Source organism: Talpa occidentalis, unplaced genomic scaffold (assembly GCF_014898055.3).
Source record: "Talpa occidentalis isolate TD23 unplaced genomic scaffold, MPIMG_talOcc4v2.1 talOcc4.10, whole genome shotgun sequence".
In the NCBI taxonomy this organism is placed as follows: Eukaryota; Metazoa; Chordata; class Mammalia; order Eulipotyphla; family Talpidae; genus Talpa; species Talpa occidentalis.
Genome location: NW_023600993.1, coordinates 5748154 through 5768418, shown reverse-complemented (window position 1 = coordinate 5768418; position 20265 = coordinate 5748154). Strand labels below are relative to the sequence as shown.

At 54.9% G+C, this 20265-nt stretch overlaps 1 protein-coding gene across 2 annotated transcripts in view; it reads right to left on the bottom strand.

The window, feature by feature from the left end:
- The window catches only part of SLC6A1 (solute carrier family 6 member 1), a 37275-nt gene extending 17873 nt beyond the window's left edge, over positions 1–19402 (bottom strand). The window contains exon 1 of one of the 2 annotated variants that reach the window (XM_037522814.2): positions 19363–19402. The gene's annotated coding sequence lies outside the window, so the exon portion shown is untranslated. Of the gene's footprint in view, positions 1–405; positions 11817–19362 lie in introns of those variants that run through there. The other variant, XM_037522805.2, reaches the window with a different exon arrangement.
- Between the last annotated feature and the right edge of the window lie 863 nt (positions 19403–20265).

Below are 20265 nucleotides of genomic sequence, written 5' to 3'. Positions count from 1 at the left end.
AGAAAAGCAGGCTTCAAAATAGTTTATTGTGGTGTGATCCTATTCCTTTCCCCCTCCCCAATTTACTCATTAAAAGAAATATCTAAAACACCAGAACATTATACTATAGTCACAGTGATTAGTATCTATGGGATTTATTTTTTCCTTTGTACTTTTCTGGATTCCTATAATGTTCTACAAACCAAATAAATAGCAGATAAATAAATAAAACCCAGAATAAACTTATGGAACCCTCAGAGCAAACGGGGACAGGTGAAGCACTGGCGCGTGGATGCTCAGATGTGGCGCTGAGCTAAGCGATGCGGTGTGGGCCCCGCCCATCCCGGGGCCACCTCCCTGGCTCTGTCCCCATGGGGGTCTGCTGTGCACTCACTCTCCGGGCCCTCACATGCAGTCCCCCATTACCAAACACCATTGTCTCTTCCGAGAGTTCTTGGAGAACCAGACCACCTTCGGACAATCCAAACTTTACTGCCAACCCTGCTTCTCGTTCCCAAGGCCGGCCCAGGGGCTTGTCTCGGATGCCCGTCTGGATCCTGGCCTGGGCATGGCACCATCAGAGGGCACTCTGGACTCTGGCAGAGAGACCACCTTTCATCATCGGGAATGGCAGGAGGCAAGAGACAGCAGGGTCTGTGGTTGCCCAGGGAGTCTTGACATACATGGAGAGCAGCCACAGGGAAGGGGGGAAAGCTATAGTGGGGCCCCTTTGGGGGGTCACCACTAGCCTGTCAAAACACACACGTGACTGTTTCCATCTACCCTGCTGGGCTGCAGCCGCCATATTTGTTCAAAACAATCCAGTCATCTGGGAGCAGGACAATCACCTCACCCAGGCCAACCAGTCAAAGCTCCTTCCCTGAGAGTCTGGCCTGGAAAGAGGCCATCTCTCCAGCAACCTGGGGCCACTCAGGCAGCCATCTTCTGCCCACCTTATACCTAGAGCAGCAGGGAGCTGGGCTGTCAAGGAAGGAAATTAGGGATCAAAAGGAGAGTCGTGAAGACACTCTACATTCCAAGTTTTCTTAAGACTGGCCCCTGCTCTTGGAGTTTACAAAACATCCCCATAGTTGTAAAAGAAATTCCCCGTTCTTGCTACACGGGCTCAGAGGAGCCCAGCATAATCCTGTGTGGATCTCTCTTTGTCTCGTCCACCACTTGGCCAAGTGCTCAGGAAGACCAGGGGCCTGAGGGACAACCACTACTGGCCTCCGCTCTGGATCCACTTGAGACTCCAGGCAAACTGAAATCCTGGGCTCTACAATGGGACAGAGCACCGAGTCACCTGCCACCACCCAGCAGGTAGGCAGGCAACGGAGCGTGTTCATAGGGTGAAACTTGGCCGGTGTGTTCTTGAAGAAACCATCCAATGTCGACAGGGAGGGAGAAGGGAAGAGGGGAAGCAGAGTCCAGTTCATGGGTTTATTTGATCATCTTCCCCATGACACACCCTCTCCTGCCACACGGGGGATCAGATGGATGAGTAGAGCCCCCCCCCCCCCCACGTGGTAGACATGCTGCCATCCCAGACTACAGGAAAGTGTATCCTGGCTCAGCCAGTGCCTGTGACTTCCCTAGGGAAGGCGCCTCCTTTCCAAAGACATGGGTGGATGATGGTCAGCACAGAAAGTCACAGATGAACGTGACTGATGCTTCCTTGAGGATGCAGAGTGGGGAGGCAGCCAGCCACCCGGCTAAGTCTGACAGCCCCAGTTCCTGACACTTCCTAGGTGAGTGATTTCCCCTCTTTGATTTTTATCTATAAAATGGGGAGACAGTACCCCTTCCTCTTAGGGATGTGGCAAAGAGGAGCTGAAATAATGTAAAGAGCGTGAAACAGAGCGCCTGGCTCATAACAGGCTTCGGAAACCTCAGCTGTGTTATCACTGCGATTGCTATCCGTGCGGATGGTGGGTTCTGAGCTGTGTTCTCAACTTCCCAGAAGGTCAAGAAATGATAACACTAAGAAGAAGAGCAGCTCACATCAATCGAGGGCTTTGTTTTTCAGGCTCTTCAGCATCTTTCAGCTATTTCAAAAGCCCAGTGGAAGTCATCCTTCTACTCACCGGGGAGAATGCTCGCTCATACAAATGTCAAGTCTCTTCGCTTTGGGTCCTCTCTTTTTACAACTCTGAGGGGTTCAGCTGATCACCCTGGGCTGGTCAGAAGCTGAGAGGGTGCATTCATGTGTGTGGCTGGTTAAAGAATTAGTCTGCAATGAAGAAGGTCTGGTAAGGAACAGAAATCCAAAATATCCAGTAGAAGGGAAGCACAGAACCCAGGCAGCCTGTCTGCGCAAAGCCTGGCCCTCCAGTGGATGTGGAGGGTTCTGGAAGCTGCACTATCATGCTGGCTCAGAAGGGCACTCGGGGAATGTGAATTCCTGACACCAGCTGGTTGAGCTGCAGCACAAAGAAAAGCACAGACACGTGCAAGTTCACAGCCAGGGAACTCAGCTGTCTTTCTAGAAATCTCATGATCTCTGAAGCAAAAGGATCCTTTGGCCAGTTGTTAGTTCCGCTTTTCTGAAACAGGCTTCTGAGCCTTGCGGCTTGGGGACCATCTGGGTGGCTCTGTCGGAGCTGGAGGCTGTGGGCTCACAGCTGCAAGGCTACCATCTAATCCCCTTCTGAGGGTGCCAGTGAGCAGAGGGGGTGGGAGGCACGCCTCAGGCATTATTCCAAGGTCTTCTTCCAGAGTCTTCCAGTTCTTCCTCACCAGATGACAATATCTTGCAGACCGAATGGCTGTAGGTTCCTCCAGGTCCTGAAGATGTCAGCCTTCACCGAGTTCTACTGAGGCACCATTCACAGGGCACTGATAATTGTGAGGCCACAGTGAGTCCTGTTTCCACTCACCAGTTCACGCATTCATCTACTCAGTCAGCATTTGCTGAGCATAGGCTACACGCTCAAATGACAAGGAGATGCTGTTTCTGCATGTCTGGTGTTCTGAATACACCCCGGGCACCAGGGTTTGAATCAGTGAACGAGCAGGTGCTGACAGCAAGATCCCATTGCGTAAATATTTGCTGATGGCCCAGTGTGCACATTAATAAGGCAAAGTCGGGGCCTCCCTGGTGGTGCAAGGGGTTAAGTGTCTGCACTATGAAGCTATCAGCAGCCCCTGCAGCACGAGTTCGATCCCTGACCAGGGAGCTGACACACATATGGTGAGCAGACCTCTCTTGTCTCCCCGCTGCTCCCCTCAGCAGTGTACTTCAGTCAATCTGCCTGTTCTGTTCCCCACTCTGTCTCTGGTGAATCTCTCACCCCCCCACACACACCTCTGGCCTATACCCAGGTCTTGTATGCATAAATAAATAAATCTTAAAAAAAAAAGGCAAAGTCCCTGACCTTGACAAGGTCACAACCTTGTCAGAAAGAGAGATAGCTATGCCTATAGTTAATCACAATACCCAGTGGTTATCACTGGGCATTATCAGTGCTGCCAGAATATATGAACAAGACATTGCAGGCCTTAAAGGAATGACTTGTTTCAGCGAGAGAAGTTATCCCAGTTGAGGGGTCATTTGAGCTGGGTTTTGAAGGTTGAATAGGTGTTCATGAGGCTTAAAAAAAAAAGGTAGGTAGATTTGAAGCTAGGAAAGTCAGTTTGTGAGGGCCCCCAGATTAAGGAACTTGGGGTCAGTTATAGGGATGGGACAAGGGTCATAACATGATCAGATGAGTTTCAATGAAGACACTCAGGCAAGCTCTGGGAAGGATGGAGTTAAAGAAAAAGACTTGAGGTAAGATGGTGAAAATGTTCCCAGGATGCCCCATCCTTCCTCGATGTGTGCTCTTGACCAAGTCCTAAAGCCATCGATAAAAATGGGGCCAAACCATGCAGAAAGAATAGCTCTGCCAACCCCTGAATGAGGAGATGCTTTGTAGCAGAAAGAAAACACAGAGTTTGGGAGCTCTAGATCAGAAGTGGCAAAATGGGTCAAAATTAGCCCTTGGGCTTGTTTTATTTGGCCTAAACAAACAATTTTTTCAGTTTGAATTAGAAGCCAGAAATGTGAGTCTCCGGGATACAGTATTCAGACAGAAGAACAGCAAGCTCAAAGGCCCTGCGGCAGGAATGAGCTCGGCATATTTGAGAGACAGCATGGAGGTCAGGGTGGCTGACGTCCAGGATGGGAGGAGGAGCCGCGGTCAGGGGCAGGCAGGGGCCCATCGCACAAGGTCTCAGAGCCCAGGAAAGGAGTTCAGATGTTATTCCAAATGGCACAGGAGGAAGCGGAGGGTGTGGGAGGCGGGTGATAGATTTGCATGTAATGCAGGCTCACTATGGCTGCCCAGAGAGGCTGCAGAGGGCAAGGGTGGCAGCAGAGAGGTTCATTAAGAGGCTAGGAGTCCAGGCAGAGATGACGGTGACTTGAATGGTGGCAGCTGGGGCAGAGGTGGTGGGGAGCGGCAGTGGGGATCTGTTTAAGAGGTGCCCCCCCATCGATGGCTGATAGGCTATGAGCAGCCCAGCCCTGGGGCAGATGGTGGGCTGGGGGGAGGGGAGCTTGTGGCAGCCGCTCGGGACAATCCCCCTCTGTCCAACTGCATCAGAGGGAAGGGCCAGCCGCTGCGTGGGGTGGGGGACCTAGGAAGAGGCCAAAAGGCCAAAGCTAGAGTTTCAGGGCTGCCATTGTGCGGGGCCGGCCCGGTCTGCGTCCAGAACCTGCTCTGAGCCAGTGGGGCACATGAAGAGCCTGGAAGGCAGAAGGGGGAGCTGAGGGGCTGGGAGCAGCATCCCCCACCCCCGCCGCTCCCATGACGCTGTGCATGCTCTTGCTTTGTTTTGCTCCGGTTCTGTAATTACAGAAATTACAGAGCCTCGCTGCAGACTGCGATTGCTCTACTCGCTTTTCTTTCTTTTTTGAAACTCTGTGGTTCAAGAAAAAAATTAATATTGGGTTTGGCTCTATGTCAAGGGGAAACATAATGCAGTTTATTCTCCGCTGCAGGGGGAAATGCTAGGCTCAATTCATTAGACAAGGCTGTATTGAGCATCTGCTGTGTACCCAGACCCACGCCAGCTTCTGGAGGGAGAAGAGCCAGCATTTATGGAGTGCCTATTGTGTGCCAGGCACTTCTCAGGTGCCATATCTTCCAGTCCTCATTCTGTGTCTATCAGCCTAGGGCTAGTTCCCATCTGATAGGTGAGGAAACTGAGGCCTGTGAGCCTGGGGACTCTAGAGGAGTCCGGGCTTCCTCAGTGACTCAGGGCCTTGCTTCTCCTGCAAAGTGCAGGTCTCTGGGGCTGCACTGGCCGCATTGCCCAGGGGGCCTGGTAGGAATGCAGACTTCAGCTCCCCACCCTACCTTGTGCCATTAGAAGCTGCATTATAACAAGGTCCTAGTGACTTGGGTGCACAGACAACTTCAGAGCTGTGAGCTGGGTGGCCCTGGCAACTGGACGAAGTTTGATTTGAATTTCTATAAATCTGGACTCTTATACCTCTTAAGAGTGTCTTGAAACTCCAAAGAGAGCTAATGCAAGGAAAGTGGCCAGAGACAGCTGAGGCCTGGCACACAGGACATGCTTGATAAGGAGCCCCTGAGTTGGCCACTCAAAGAGAGGAAGGGCCGCTGGAAGCAGGGCCACTGGGAACCTTTGCACAATGCGAGGACCCACCAACAGACGATGATTAGGTGCCAGAGCTGAGAGGGGGTGGAGCTTGTACAGGCGGATAGTGGTGCCGCAGCAGATCAGGGAAGGGTTCCTGGAGCAGGTGCTCTGATGGAGAAGGGACAGCTAGAGATGGGCTCTAGGGCCTCAGCGCTTCAGCCTCGAGGGCACAGCCCAGTCTGGGGGTGGGTGCGGGGGAAGGAGTTGACCTTTGCCAGGTACAAGTTGTATGCAAAGCGGATGCTGGGGGTTCTAGAGGGTAGACCCCCATTCTTGGACCAGTGGGGCTTGGGTCAGGGCCTGGGCAACCACCTTCTGGTCCAGACTTGTCCCATGCCACACTGGTGAACTAAGTCTACTGCAGCAGTCTACAGATGAAGAAAAAGGCCCAGAAAGGGTTGGTGGCTGGCCTGAGGTCACACAGCACATGTGTGTTGTGAACTGCGCAGACCGCCACCACCCCAATTCCCAGCCAGGGCACACTCTTCCTCAAGAAATGATGGAATTATAACAGGGTAGTCCCCAGGAAAGGGGGAGGTTCCAGGTTTCCTGCCCCACTCAGGGGAGGGTGGAGCTGAGCAGGGAGAGGAGAAGCTGCAGAGGAGACTGAGGAAGGAAGGAAGCAGGATGGAGCCAGGAGACCTGGAAGAGGTACATGGAGCAGAGAGACCTGTGAAGAAACTGAGCTTGCCTTTTGGTCATGGACTGGGTGACACAGATGTGGGTGAGAGACCCGTTGGGGGGGGTGACAATGGCGGTTTTTGTCTTGATTTTGATTTTGCTCTTTTCCTCCCAGACTTCTCTGGTTGTTTCTGACCCTTTTCTGTGGGTCCCCACTGGAAGGTGCTTTAGACTTGTGGCAGGCTTTGGGGCCTTGCTCTGGGCCAATCCTGCTTGGGTGGACTTTTACCCACGAGGGGACAGGTAACTTTGGGTGCTTGATTTAGAAACTATATTCTTTGCCTTTCCTCCATTGTTTACTAATTGTATTAAAGTTCCTTTTCATTAAAGTCTCATATGGTTTTGTGTTGACAAAGTGGATGGCAGAACCTATTTACAGCAGGCAGGTTTGCAGGGTCTGGGGTGCCCCCTCTCTGTCCTGTAACAGATTCAGCTCCTCATTTTGGTACAAACCCCTCATGTTGCCTTGACACACCCAGGAAGTCACAGGCAGACCCAGGTGTCTTTCACAATAGCTCCACTGATGCCTGCTCTTCACAACAGCGGGTGACTTTCAAGTTACTCACTTATTCTCTCAGTGTTTGTCTTCTCTTCAGGAATGGGGCCAACAGTAACCACTGTACGCAGTATGAGGACTGGGTTTGAATTTTCTAGCACTGAGCCAGGCTCTGCAAGCGCTCAACTCACTGAAGCGAAAATGACTGTTAGTCCCCATTTGGCAGCTGACGGCATTAAGCTCAGAGAGCTTCACTGACCTGCCCAAGGTCACACAGGACTGACCCCAGGTCCCCTGGCTCACAGTCTGCTGGGATCTTCTCACTCAAGTCCATGGGATGTCTCCCACCCATGGATCTGTGCGAAATTCTGGAAGCCTCTGGATCTGGCCTTGGCACCTATGTGCGCTGGCTTGATGGGTGCCGGAGGGATATGTGACTGTGGAGCTGTGGTTCACCTGGCCTCACAGCACCAGGACAGAGAAGGAAACTGAGAATTAAGCCAGTCCCCTCTGCCTGCAGCTTTGAGAATCACAAAGTCTGATTTTTAGGGCACCTTCAAAAGTGGAAGTTAGGAGGTCAGAGGCTGGCCCCTCTTCAACCACCAGAGTGAGAACAAAATCAGCTTTAGAGCTACCTGAGGTTTAATAGCCATCTCCAAAGTGAAATGAACCACCTGTACAGGAGTTAGGTTCCTCTTTTTCTGGATGCCACAGAGAAAACAAAAAAGTCAACCTACACCAACCCAAGTTTTCATTCACAAAGCAGGAAGGAAAAGAATTGCTCAGAGTGAGGGAAGGAAGTGAGCCCAGCACACAGACACGCCAGGAGCCTCTCCAAAGGCTTTTCGTATATTAACTTGCTATTCTTACTCCCCCATTCTACAGATGGGCAAACTGATGCACAGCATGATAGCGTGATAAAGCATACCTTGCCAAAGGTCTCCCAGCTAGGAACGAGAGGGGCTAAGACTTGTCCCCCTGCACTTGGTTCCTGTGTCCATGCTCATGACCCCTGTATCCCACCATCTCCGCAGGGATGCCTGCAGGCCCCCCCCAAGATCCACTTTTGTTTGGGGTAGGTCAGAGTGGCCCTTCGCCTGCTGCTCTTTTTAAGAAACCCAAGAGGGGGTGCTGGCACTGTACCCTTTGAGGCCTGGCTCCATGAAAAGCTAAATGGTCCCCACGGTTGTGCTGGGCAAGGCCAGCAGGTGCCCAGAGCCAAAAGAGGTCACGTGGGAGCCAGGCTGAGCAGCTTTCCCCAGATCTAGGGGCTGGGGCTCTAATTAGAGCTCCCCAGGGGACAGCCAGCCCCAGGGGCAGGATGATGCCCTTGGAGGCTCCTGTTCAACCAGGGCCTGAGGGGCTGTCTGCAGGCAAAGGGTCTTGCCAGGGGCTGACAGGAGAAGTCAGGAGTGGTGGGGGAGCTGAGACTGGATCCCTGGCCTCAGGCATGTCTCCCCCTGACTGGAGCCCTTGGTTGCTATGGCCAGCCCATCAGCCCAGCCCTCCATGGAGGGCTCCGGGCCCTGCTGAGAACACAGCCCGTGCCAGCACCGCAGGACCCCACAGTGGAACAGGTCAGGGTTCCCAGTCTCCGGGCCCCGGTGGTCTGTTCCAGATCACTTCTTCCTTCCTCCCTTTCTTTGGCTGGTGTGGGGAACTCCTCGGGGACTTCCATTCCAGGGGTCTCCCCGTAAGGCCCCCAGGCTCAACAAACAAGAGAGGATGACTCCAGAGCAGGGAATTCAAGTGGCGAGATGACTACCTGGCATTCTCTTACCCCGTTCTTTGTCTTTTAGGGCACACGTGTAAGAAAACCAGGGAGCTAAAGGACCATCTCGCCTGTTCAAGATGTGTTTAAAGGATTCTGAAGGGCATCAGGATAAAGGCCCTTTAAGAACTGGGATTTGGGGGAAAGAAAAGCACACCACTGCAGGGGCAGGCTGAACAGGATGGCGATGCGTCTGCCATGAGCCAAGGGCAGAGGGGCAGCCCGAGCGGAGAGGGGCTCCGAGTCTCGGAAGAGCGCCCTGGACAGCTGGCTCCAGCACCCACCTGGACCCCTTCCTCCTCACAGCTCTCAGCCCTTGTCAGCCCCATTGCCGAGAAGACCACCCCCAAGCCCCAAGGATAAAGTCTGGACCAACAAGGTCACAATAAGAAAATCCAAGGATCTCAAACTGGTGGCCCGGCGGCCCAACAGGTCTGACAAACGTGTTCGGTGGAGCAGCAACAGCTTAGAATTTTACAGCCTGAATTTTCTGACTTTGGGGAATAGGAGGGGGGATGTGCTTTCCAGTAGGCTACAAGTCCCTCCGCCACTGTCACTTTGTCCCCAGCCTCTCTACTCATGTCCTTCACCTGCCTGGTCCTCAGTGGCCTCTGAGTTTGCAATCCAAACACATGTGACACAGTCAAGCCACAAAGCTCTTCCCCAAGCATAGAAGGAGAATGAGGTTAATGGTGCCCCTTCCCAGAGGATTTGCAAAGCTGTGGGGCTGGTGACACTTACAAAAGCACATTCAGTATTATAATTTTATATATGGAAAACAACAAATGCTATTGTTCTCTGAATATGAGTTTGGTTGGAATTTTTTTTTAATGTTGAGACAGTTTTAGAATAGTTTGCAAAAATATGAGGAAGGCCTGTATTTCTAGAGTTGATAAGGGTCAGATTCTAGGGCCTGAAATACTTCCCATAAGAGAAAGCTGATTTTCCTTTTAGAACACTCAAACGAATGCTCACTTAGCCCAGGCATCTGTTCTGCAATCATCGACTTAGGTTTCAAAAGAATCTTTATAGTATGAATCTCACCCCCTTCTTTGTCGAGTGAGAAATCCCATTTAACAAGAATAAACTACTCATTTGGGAAAATGGAATTTTCATTGATCAAATAGTCTTAAGTCCCATGAACACCAACAGCTTCCATTTGGGACGTGACCAGGTATTCAGAGGTTAACCTGTCGTGAGCTGGGATGGGCAGGCGGACTGGGCAGAAGGCAAGGCGCTGGCACTGGCCAAGAATCACAGCTCGGATGCTGTGTGGGTTCAGGCTAGTCACCTAACCTCTCTGTCTAAGACAGAGGTGATAAAATCTACTTTTAGGGCTACTGTGAGGATTAAAAGGGAGACCATGTCAACTACTCAGTGGAGAACTCAGCACACAGTAAATGCTTGGGATCTGGCAGATTTTCTAGGTGACCACACTGAAGCACCAAGGGTAAAGTCTGGACCGATAAGGTCACAGTGAGAACACAAGGATCTCAAACTGGTGGCCCCGGGGGGCCAAATGGGTCCGACAAATGTGTTTGGGCAAGCGGCAACAGCTTAGAATTTTAAAGCCTGAATTTTCTGGTATCTGGCAGATTTTTCTAGTAAATCACCTGACTAGGGCTAGTGTTGTTTTTTGTCTTGCTCACAAGCTGTGAAGGAACAGTTATCTTAACCCACAGGCAATCGATCCAAGGGAAAAGCGGGAGCCGCTGGGAAACGCTGATCCCGTCCACGTCTCCGTGCAAACTGTTCACTGAACAGGACTCCCAGCGGGGAGTGGACCCGTGCACCTCTCCCGCAATTAGCACATTTGTTCAGATCCTGGTAAAATGTCAACTGTCCTCATTTGTGCATGGAATGAGCCTCCCCTGACCCTCCTCTGCCCGCCTGGGACGGAGGAGCTGGGATCTGACGGAGGTCTTCCGCTCACCGCTTCACACCCTGACATCCAGCCCGAAGCCAGAGCCCAGTGCAGTCGCTGGGGGTGGATCTGCTCACACAGGTTTATGCAAACCCACAAAATGGTTGCCTGCATCCGCACGCCCGTCCTTGGGAGCCCGCACTCACATCGCCTTTGAAAAGGCCCAATGCATGGCCCAGCACCCTCTTTCTGCTTCCAAAACGGAACGGGGTTGTCTGCCAGCTCACATCACATCTTTGCCAGAATGCAAATGATGCACTTTGGGGTTTCTCAGGGTGTTAACCCCATGCTCTCCGCTCCCCAATTAGGAACATAAATGTAATGTGCCAGCTGTGCAGGAGAAGAGGCATGAAGAGCGCGGGTGACAGTATTTACTTTCCAAAAGGGTTCGCCGCATGGGGTCCTGTAGCTGGCCACCTGGAGAAAATGCAATTCCCCCAGTGTGCTTGGCACTGAGGCTTTTAGGGAAAGCGCATTTGCAGCGAGGTCCATCAATCACTTTCACATGCAAAATATTTGTGTATATTTTTGGTGATGGGGGCTATTCACTCACTCCACTGACCTTCCCTGCCGGGTTGTGGAAGAGCCCTGTCATGTTTTCACTTGGTTTAGTCAGTTCCACACTTCAACACCACAGGTTCAAGCTGGTCCTTGCTTGGGAAGGACCCCTCCCCTACCTGCTCCTTCTTCCTCCTCAGTTAATAACCATCACTAATGGTGATTGAGGGATGCCCAGAAGCGGGGCTTCATGTTCTACCCATCTTACTTTATTTGGCCTCACAAGAATCCTACAAGATCGATTTGTTATGATCCCCGTTTTGCGGATGAGGACACAGAGGCTCAGAGAGGTAAAGTGACTTGTCCACAGTCACACAGCTAAGGAAGAAGTGGAGTGGGATGTGACTTTGGTCCCACAGCTGGTATCAATAGTTACCTGGCCTTATAGTCGCCCCATTCCACTGGGGCTAGAACTGTTGCACATCAGAGTCCCCAGGGGAGCTGTCCCCAGCCCTCTAGTGTGGTCGAGGTGCTGCGTACAGAGCGAGCACCCCTCTGCGCCCCTCTCCCACCCACAGACCTCCCCTCCCGGGACCCTTGCAGGCTCTCCCCATAGCCCGGGCTCCCCGGAGCATTCTGAGTTTTCAATGTCAGCTCCAACTCTTGCCTGGCTAAGCGACCTGGGTGAGGAACCACTTTGCCTCTCTTCACCTTACTTTGCGCCTCCACCAAGTCAAGATAATCACCCCTTTCTGCTGAGGTTGTAGGGAGGATGGCACTAGACAAAGCTCATTTCTCCACCGCCACCCCCACCCTACCCCCACCAGCCCCGAGTCTCCTTCTTGGGGAAGCTCAAACCCCAGAGCCAGATCCCTCTGCTCCCTTGCTTGCTCGCTCCAGCAGCTTCCGAATCAGCATTCAACACACATCACTCCGCCGTGTGCAACGCCATTATCTCCCGAGGACACGGCTCCGTTGTCACGGCAACCAGAGTCCTTCCACCAACTCCGTTTAATAATTTCTCAACAGTGGAGTTGGGCTGGCTCCGGGCAAGGGAAAGAACCCTGGCTTAAGGGCTAGAGGCATTGGGTCCTAGCACCTGCGGGTGCCCCTTCTAAGCCTCAGTCTACCCATCTCTAACACAGGTGTGTCTGACTCAGCTGGGTTTTCTGACTTTCTCTGGCCTCAACAAATCTGAGAAACAGCTTCTGAGGTCCAGGAAGTGGGAACCAGGATATCAGAACTAAGGGAGAAAGCTGGAGGTTTGAATGACATTTCAAATTCACAAGCCACCTGCGGTGAGGTGACCTCTCTCTTTCTGTTGACTTGCCTCTAACATGTCGCTTTTCAGACATTCATGTCATCTCTTGACCCTCTAGGCTCAGCCTGCTCACTCCCATTTTGCAAATGTGTAAACTGAGGCTCAGAGAGGGGAAAGTGGTTGTCACCCAGCAAGTGGAAAGTGCAGCTGTCCAAGAAGGCCAGGTTCACAGAAGAGAGTCAGTCCTTGCCTGGCCCTCTGCCCTCTGGCTCTCTCCTAGGAGCCACACAGACAGGGAAGCAAGTACTATGTGTCCCACCCTCTGGGCACCAGAGCCACCAGAAGACACGCATTCCAGCTGTACCACTTCAAAGACAGAAACAGCCCCTGGTTTACCTCTGTGACTCAGAGGAGCTTGGCACATAGTAGGCGCTTTTTATTTGGTCCAGTTGTTGGCACACATCTGCCCCAAAGGTAACTTGTCTAGACTCCCAGAGGCCACTAAGAAAGTAAGAAAATCACCCAGAGCAGCCAAGATATTGAGCACCCTCCACGCCCCCCCACACACATACACCATTAGGAGCCCTGCAGACTCCTGCAGGGGAGGGGACCGTTGTGAGCAGGGCCTTAATATGCCTGTCTTGACTCCAAGGTTGGGAGGGGCGGTTGTGCCTTGGCCAGGGCTGATGCAGGGCTTGGTCACTGCCAGTCTGGGGTGTGATTTAACTCCTGGGGCTGGCGTTTTTCATTTAATACCCGCGGCATAATTAACAGTGCTGCCTCTGCTCTGTCATTAGTGGTATTCACTGCCATTTGGAGAAAGGGCTCTTATCTTCCCCGGTCATTAGTCTCTGGGAGGCTACACTGGGGGAAATGGAGGAGGAAGTGGGCGGGCAGCTCCCAGTCCCCCGCCCGCAGAGTGGCGCCGGCCTTGGGGAGAAGCCCAAACTCCCATCCCATCCAAACCCTTTGGCTTGATGGGCTGAGAAGCAAAGCCAGGGACCTGCCCTCCGTCCCCTACAGGCTCCAGGCTGCCTGGGCCCAAGGCAGCTCCCACTTCCTTCTCAGGTCTGCAGGCCCAGGCCGGGGGCACAGAACCGGACATGAGCACCCGCTCTCCTGCATGTGGGGGCCAACCTCGGGCAGGTACGCGAGCTCCCTGGTCAGTTCTCCCAGAGGCTCCTGGGATGCTACTGCCAGGGCTCTGCCCGGTGCCGGGGTCACAGCAAAGCTCAGAATTGGCACGTGTGTGGATCTGATCATCCGCGTCACCACACGAGTCAGCCTGTTAAAAACAGTGTGTTCATTTAAACACCTCTTTGACAACGCTCTTCAGTAAGATGACTTCCTCCCCATCTCCAAGAAACAGCCAACGGGGCTCCAGCGGCAGGTGGGTTGGGTGGCAGGAGGGAACAAAGACAGCGCCTGGGAACCTGGGTTTGGCTCTGGCTACTTTTGTCTTGCGTCCTTTACCCCGGTGGGGGGCGCAGCACGTGGAGTTGGTATCAAGGTCTGGGTTCAAACTCTGCTGTGCAACCCAGGGTGAGTGACTCTACCTCGCTGGGCCTTGGGGTTCCCTCTGGCCCATGGGGACAGTAGCACCTACACCTGGCATCATCCTCATTGGCCCTGGGCAGCCCAGGACTGGTGCTCAGGAGGCACTCCATGCTCTGAGGATGGGTCACACAGCCCAGGCACGGGTCACACCCTCCGTGTCCCTGCTCCTCCAAGCACCCCAGAAAGAAGCTCCTAGAATGAGTGAAAGTTCATAGCCTTCAGCATAGACAGCGATCCAAGGGCAGAGGGGAGGGGGGGGTAATGGCCAGGGAGTCTGGTTTCCAGTCCACACCGGTTCCCCTTCCCTACCCACTTGGCTGGCCAGACCTAGAAACACAGTCGGCTCCTCCAGTGGTCCCCACTCCCCGCCCCGACTTCCTGGTTACCGAGGCCCTCAGATCCTTCTAGACAATTTCACGGAAGCCCTGGGTTCATTTTCTTCTACGACTATTTAGACAAGCACGCCTGAGTGTGCATGTGTGTCTGCAGCCACCATCCCCTGTTTTCCCCCCACTGCTGGGGTACACGGCCAGATGAACACACATCAGATGCCAAGCTCGGGCGTGGCCCAGGAGATGTCACCTCTGGTCAGAGCTCAGAGGCATGAAGGAGATGCTTCTCCCATACACCTGGCAGGCCCCACGGCGGCTCCAACAGACCCGGGCTTGTCCGGGCTCCCGCTCAAGGCAAGACAATTACCTGGTTAATTCAGACTTGAGTAAAGGGCATCCCTACCAGCTGGGAGACCAGAGCTCGGGGATGGGGATGAGCCTCAGGGCTTGCTGAGCCTCAGTTTCCCCATTCAAAGATGGAGACAGTAATAGTAATAAAATGATTGTTTTCACTTGGATCGCCCAGGGCAGTTGCAAACATCAATGGAAAAAGCATTTTGACGGTGATTCCACTCAAGGGTTAAGTGTGCATATGCTCATGTGTGTGCAAAGACCTCATTTGAGTCAAGGTCATTCTGATTTGGTCTTTATGAAAAAACTAGGTTTAAAGAAAATGTTTTTTTGGTTGAAAGAGGATTCTTCTCTACAACATGAAGGGCCATCTTCTCTTCCCCTGGAATACTTTGTACAGAATCAATGAAACAACAGTCACAAGAGTTTTTGGCTTTTTCGGCAAACTGTAAGCGCTGTTCTGAAGACGAGAATATTGTCACTGGCACCGTGTCACAGCCCACAGCGGCTCTGACACCGAATGTCATTGCTCACCTCCCTGTGGCTGCTGCCCTCTGCCCGCACAGAACCTTCTTCCCCAACAATAAGGCCATGGACGCAACCTGCTGTCAGCGCCTTTTGGGGCATCTTTGACCTTGAACGTCCCTCTGGCCAGTTATCTCAGGAGCTGGCGTGCGACACTGATTCTGCAGACACCACGCAGCTGACAGGTGGGCAGAGCTGCAGGTCACTGTCCGAGACAGCCACGAACGCCTGCATCCTCCAGCCTGACCGAGCACCAGATCCCGCTTGTTCCCGGAAGCTGGGGGCCCCTCTCACAGACAACGGGGCCCTTGGCACCCTAATGTGGCCTGTTCCACCTAGATGTGCATCCCCTGCTTGCTGAGTACCACAGCCAATCGCTCTGCAAGACTTGGCCTCCTTGTAATTTCCAATTTATGAGAAATGTAAAAATAGAAGGTCATTCGCTGCAGGCAGCTCGCATCAAATCGGATGCCACTTTGGTGTCATGTCAGATCACGGTAAACGGAGCTGATGGCTTCAGCAGCGGCTCTAAACAACAGAGAGAAGGGGGTGACCGATTGGGGGACACCCAAAATTAGGAACAGGAGGCTGAATGCACAACATTAACACCAGCTTCAAATGAAGTTCAAGTCAGTCACACAGGTGCTGTGTGCAAACCCCATCTGCAGCCTCGTAGCGGAGGGACACTGGGACCAAACTCTTCTCTCTGGGCCTGTTTGCCCAGTTGTCACAGCACCAGCCTGCAGGGATGCTGCACTAGGGACGGGCAGCACTGTCTAAGGGCGTGGTGGTCACAGCCAGAGAGCAAGGCCAGGGGCTTTTCTGAGGCAGTGATATCAGCGCATTTTGGTCAGGTCTGGACACCAGGGCCAGGTACACCAGGGAAAATTCTACTGCCTACCTCACTGGGCTTCATGAAAACTAAATGCACTAACCCAAGCAAAGCAGCAGCCCATTTCCTGGCAGATTATCAACTTGAAATAATTTATTGCTGCTATTGACAACATTATCACTAAATAAACCATATTTAGTGGTTTTGTTCCGTGAGGAGCGAATCCACGCCTGTGCTAATGTATCACAGCTTGGTTCACACCTACCAGCTGGGCAAGGCACCCTTGTGATGCACTGTCTCCGCTCTGATTCTCGTCTCCCCTGCTTCATTCCAGGAGTCTCCAGGTGAGCTCAGAGAAGATGCTGGGTGTTCAGAAAGCTCACCCAAGGCACATCTCCTGGGGAGCCCTATATGCAGTGGTTTCTCTTTGCGCGTACCCCCTCTGCCCCTCCAATTCCCACAGACCTGCAGGGAATGGGAAAAGGACCACCAGGGCTGAACACCACGGAGCGAGGAAGCTGCCACTCTCCCGCGAGGCCTGCTGTTGTCTGCAGTTGGAGTCAATTCAAGGTTGTTTTCATTTCGGCCAGGAATGCTTGGCCTGCCACTCTCCAGGCACAGAGAGGCTGGCGACTGCACTGCTGAACTGGAAGAGCAGTTCTGACACCTCTGTTTCCATTTGGGGAGCAAGGCAATTAAGGGGCTCTCTCTGGCAGGCTTTGACTTTAGGTCTGCGGCTGAGAGAGGGGGCTGCTGGAGCAGGAGGCATCAGCAATCAAAGGAAGTCGGCACCTCAGGCCAGGTGACAGGGAGGTGACAGCCCACCTGCTCCTCAGGATGAAAAGGATGGACTTGGAGAGGCCGGGGCTGAAGGTAGTGAGCAGGACTTAACCCCCAGGGTTTGACACTCAGCCTGTGACCCGTACACAAACAAGAGGGGAAAGAAGACACATCTGAAACCTGGGTGACTTGGGACAGCTCCATCTCAGCTGCTGAGCTCCCAGCCAACACTGGGAACAGTGGTTCTCAGTGTCAACCATCAAATCCCATCTCCATCACCCCAATAAATCACTTTTTGGCGGTAAGAACTGAGGCCCAGAGACCCAGCCACGGGCAAGGTCCTGGCCTGGGAACCAGAAGAGCAGGATGCAATCCCTGCCTCCGCCGAGCTCCATGACCTTGGCCAAGTCCTTTTCCCTCCCCTGCATTGTAGCCTCCTCACCTCTGGAGCAGGGATCAGAAAAGTACCCTCTGCACAGGGTTCTTGTAGAAATTATAAGTTTGGTGCACAGGGAGCTTTCAGTACTTCTCCTTGCAAAAGGGGACAGGATTTATCCAAGGTCATGCTTGGCCAGAAAATGGCAGCACAGCAGTTCAAAGCCAATCCATCAGGACTCATTCCTGGCCGTGGCCTCAGAGGCTACCTTTTATAACCTCTTGACCCAATGACAAAGCAGAGCTGCAGGTAGATGCATACTAGCGATGGCACCACCTCCCACCCATACAGACTCCCCTAAGACATTTACGCATGTCCGCTGTGTGGTGGGCCAGACAGACGTACACAAATTCCGAGCATCTGGAGCTCCTGGGAGCCAGGAGAGACAGAGCTAGCTTGCTTCGGCTTTTGGCATTCCCCTCTGCGCTTCCTCCCCCTGGGCCTCTAGATGACCCTCCGCAACCCTTCCCGAGTTCCCCAGGACTCCCTTTTCACCAAGCCCTGGGCTCAAGGGTCTCCATGGGGGGAGATGGTTCCCGCGTTCTCCCCCACGGTGGCTGCCTGTGTCCCATATGCTGCTTGGGGATCCCCCCACTCTCCAGATGTCCCGCCAGACAAGCCGGGCTGTGTCCCACTGCCTGGGACTCACTGTTTGTCCTCCAAGGACCAGCCACTGAGCCAGTGCTTGGCTGGAGGGAGAACGCTTTCTTTGTTTGCTGCCTGCCTGACAATTTATTTCTGAGACTCAGGGGAGGTTCAGCCATTTTGCCCAGTCTGCTCTGGGAAAAGGCCCCTAGCCTTCAGTGCCTTTGCCTCTCCAGGGGCAAGTTCTCTGCCCTCTCCCTGCTTGCCTGCTCAGGGGAGGGTCTGAGGCTGCTCTGATGGTGACCAGAGCAGGGGCTGGGTCAACACTTCCCAGAGAGTGCTCCAAAGAGAAAGAGACTGAGTGGGCAAGATGCTTGTTTTTCTCACTGACCTCCTTTGTTCTAGAATTTGGGAGTAGGGGGAGCCCTTTCAGACTGTCATATGGAAACAATTTCCCCAAAGTTCTCAAAGAGAGACTCTAGGCAATACCTAGTACCCAATACCTCTCTCCACAAACACCCACCTGTGAAGGTCAACCCCAAAGTCCACTCCCAAAGCCTGACACCATCTCTGATTGGTGTACCACGAATTGGGGGTACCATCAAAGCTTAGGAACCATTTTATTCAGCACCCAGCTCGCTCCCCAGTTCTTCATGGGGATGAGACTGAGCTTCCTGGGAGGCAGGGAGTGCTCGAGCCCCACACCTGGAAGAGAGGGGGTGTTTATTATTCGGCTTTTTAAAATCCAATTTTCTTCTTAGGGTTCATATCTAGTTAGAGGGGGGGTTGGCTCAGGACTTCAGTGGGGGGAGAGGTGTCTACCCAGTGTCTGAGCTTTTTGTCTGAACACCAAGTCAGTCCAGAACAGAGCACCTGTGGGTGTCACCAGAGGTGACGGGTGCACACAAAGAGGCCACGAATGGAGATGGTCGTATCTAGGGGTAACCTCAACTCACAGGCACCATGGCACCCCCCCTCCCCCGTTTCCCTATACCCAGGGTATAAGGACCTGGGCAAAGGCAAAAAGGTGAGAGGGGTTCCGAGGGCAGCAAGAAGACAGTCTCCTGGACCCTTCTGGGGACCCTCCCCCACCCACAGCCCTCAGGGAAGCGCGGGAGGAGAGCAGCGCGAATTCCGTGGCTTGGCCGGAGCTGCGCTGTGCGTTTTAGTCAAGATCTGCCGAGCGCTTGAACTGCCCCCGTGGGAAGCAGGCGTCCCACACCCAAGCCGCCCGGCCCCGGATAACCCCTGGGGAATAAATTCAGGGGACAGGCCCTTTCTCGGCCCAGCTGACCCCACAGACGGAGAAGCGGCGCGCACGCCCCCCCCGGAGCTTTTCGTACCCTCTATGCTCCGTCCCACGGCAGCCCCTGGGAACGGACGCGGCGCTTCGACGGCTCCAGCAGAACCCAAGGGGGTGCGTCCCAAGGCGTCCCGCGACCGGGAGGGGCCAGAGCGCCCCACGACCCTCGGCGAGTCCTCCGCCCGCCCGGCGCGCCCCGGGGATGGCGGGGTGCCCAACGACCGACGGCCCGAGCGGCGCCCCGGCTCCTTCCCGCGGCCTCCGCGAGGCCAGGCGCGGGGGGGAATCTGGGGTGTCCGCCCCCACCCGCCCGGCCCGCGGCCGCCGCTCGGGGCACCCCAGTCCCGCCCGGGAGGTCCGGGGCTCCGCGCCCCGCGCCCCGACGCCGGCTCCCGAGCCTACCTGCGGCGGGCGCTGCGCCGGCGGCTGGGCGCGCGGTGCGCTCCGGCCAGGGCCGCTCCGGTCCCCCGCGCTGCGCTCCGGCTCCTCGTCCTCCGCTCGCGCCGCGCGCCCGCCGCAGCCTCGCCGCCCGCCGCGCTGTCGAGGGCGGGAGCAGGGACGCGGGAGGGCGCGCGGGGCGAGGAGCGCGGAGCGCGGCGGGCGGGGGCGGGGCCGCCGAGCCCGGACCGCCCAGCCCGGGGAGGGGGCGCCCGCCCCCCCCCGCCCCGCCCCGCCCCGCCCCCGCCCCGGGCTCCCCCGGCCCGCGCCGCGCTCCCCCCTCGCCCCTGCAGGCCGTGCCCGCCGCGACTCCCGGGCCCGCTCCCGCCCCTGCGCGCCTCCCGCCGCCCCTCTCCTCGCGCCCAGGCGCGTCTCCCCGCTTCTGTCCTTTCTTCTCCCCTCCCCGCCTCCCTCCTGACCCCCTCCCCCTGCCCCCCTCTCCGCCTCGCCCCGTCTCCCCCTGCACCGAGGCCTTGGCCCCCAGTCCCGGCCCTTCCTCCGGCTCCACCTTCCCGCCTGTAGGGCCGCTCTGCCGGCTGCTCCATTTTGATTCTCTTTCCTCGTCACCCTCTTCCCTGTCTTGGGGGAGGGGGAGACGCTGCTGGCCCCTCAACCCCCCAAACCCCCCCTCCCCGGGTGCCCTCCAGGGGCCAGAGCTCAGCCCCGCGCAGGCCCCGCGCCCGGCGGGTGTGCAGCGGCCCCAGACCCCGCTGCAGAGGCGGGCGCGGACAGGCCGGGTGGGCGCGTGGAGAAACCACGGCTGACAGGGCACCGGCCTGGGGAGACACCCCGGGGTGACTGGCGGAAGAACCCTAAGACACCCAACTCCCTCCGGGTTCCTGAGGCCTGAGGATGCCCCCAGAAGCC